Raw genomic sequence first — 2,324 nt, 5'->3', positions numbered from 1 at the left:
TTTTTTTATTTATAAAAACTATTTTATTATTTTTTGTATTTTAAATATGTTTTCTATTTCAATTTTAATTTTATATTTTCGAATTTCAATTTAAAAAAATAAATTTATAATTTTTTTTTTTAATTTTGGAAATATTCCGAGGAAGTTTATCCCTCGGAATATTCCGACGACATCTTCCTCGGAATATTCCGAGGAATTTCCGACGAACTTGTGGTCCTCGGAAATTCCGAGGAAATAGGGTTTCCTCGGAATTCCGTCGGAAATTTCCGAGGGATTTCCGAGGAAAGATGAATTTCCGAGGAGTTATTTCTGAGGACTTTTTTCGTCGGTATGTCGTCGGAATAGCGTTATTCCGACGACTTACCGACGATTTTTTCCCTCAGTATGCCGCTGTTTTCTTGTAGTGTAGCATATACGTACCCCTAACCAAATATTAACTACAAAGATTGGTTTTGCGTAAGATGGAATAGTTTAAACAGAGGTTGTTAACTAGTGAAATTATTTATGAAAAATATTTTGTCCCCTAATCTTAGATGTCAAAATTAAGCTGAAAATCAAACCGATTAATGATGAAAAATCGGATGAATGAAGTGTGATTCGGGGTGAAACGCCACAAAACATTTTTTCTCGTAAGGGGAAAATTGTGGTTTTTTTTTTTTTTTTTTGATAACCGAGTGTCCTGGCCCCACCGTGGTGGTCCAGACTAGAGACCGAATCCTTTAGCAGCGCGGACGCACACTCGAAGTGAGTCATGGCCAGGCAACGGTCTTCGGTCTCGGACGCCGCCAGAGCAAGTCCGCATGTAAATTCCCTGGTGGCCAGTGCGAATCGAACCCGGGGGCCGTACTTACAGCCGCAAGCCGTACACCACCAGACTAACTCGTCCTGGTTAACGGCAATCATATATAAGTAATATTTAAGTATTTCAATATTAACATGTAAATTAATTTCAGTGTAGTTCTATCATAGAAGAATGAGATTTAACACTTCAGTAAAAGGAAAAAAGGAGAGTATATAAGGTAATTGGTGCTGTGCATAGCTGTTTGTTCTTGTGATTCAAACCAGGTAACTGGACCAGTGACAAGAACTGATCTAGTGCAAATGAAAAAGAGAAATAACTAAATTGATTTTTTTTTAAAGATTGCATGTTATTAGAAAATAACAGGATCTTGAACAAAAAAAAAAAGAACCGGATCATGCAAATTGCAAACTTACTGGTAATTTTTAGCGGCTGTAAAAGAAAGTTTATTTTTCACTATAATCCAAATCAAGACAATCTCGACACTGTTTCACTAAAATCCAAATAACTGATGCATAGTTTAATTAAGCAGAATTCAATATTTACGTGACTTTATATTTTGTCGGTCTCGTTAAGCGTATAGCGACCAACGTTAGGCAAAAGGAAATGATTAGAGAGATGAACTGTGGAATAACTCTAAAAATCGGATTTAAAATATGTAAATTACCACAAATACCACGTAATACCACTTTTCATGTTTACGCTAATCACATTTATCTTCGCTTTTAACGAAGGGTAAAAGACAGTTATACCCCTGGAGTTAACTGATCTAGACTTAGGGTTTATATTTAAAATGTGGGGTTGTTTTTTGGAATGTAAAATTTAGGATTCTAATAAATATATAAATAAATATTAAAAAATATAATTTAAAAAAAAAATAGTTTCAAACGTAATTTTCGATTTTCAAAAAACAATTTTGAGAAAAATAAAAAACAAAAATTTCGAGAAAAAGTCCAACAAAAAAAAATATATAAAAAAGTTCGAATTTGAAAAAGTATAATTTAAAACATAAAAAAATATTTTTTTTATTTTTTTATTTATTTGAATAATGATTTATTATATATATAAATAACAAGAGTATAAGAGTTTTTTGTCACTTAATGAATAATGTATTTTTGAAAATATCATTTTAGTGGTGGTAAAGATTAAAATTGGTATCACGAAAGTGGTAAACATAAAATTTCCTCTTTAAAATTTTAATAGTATAATTTTGTGTTATGAATTAGAGACAGTTACATACAGAGACACATTACGTCTTTCTCTTACCTTGAGAGACACATTCTGTGGTTGAGACACATTGTCCATACAGGTGTCCTTCTGAGGACGGAATTACCCCTGCTTTAGATGGAAAGGAAGAAACTACATGGTCAATTGGATTTAGTCACACAGTAACTAACTTATATTAGATTTTGGTTTGAGTGACTAAATGAATGTAACTTAGTTTATGGTTTGACCGATGAGTTGCAATTTTTTGTATTTTTCTTAATACATTTTTATCACCTCTCGTTCTTTTGTTTGATTATTT

Source organism: Brassica oleracea, chromosome C3 (assembly GCF_000695525.1).
Source record: "Brassica oleracea var. oleracea cultivar TO1000 chromosome C3, BOL, whole genome shotgun sequence".
NCBI lineage: Eukaryota > Viridiplantae > Streptophyta > Magnoliopsida > Brassicales > Brassicaceae > Brassica > Brassica oleracea.
This window is presented reverse-complemented; position numbering follows the sequence as displayed.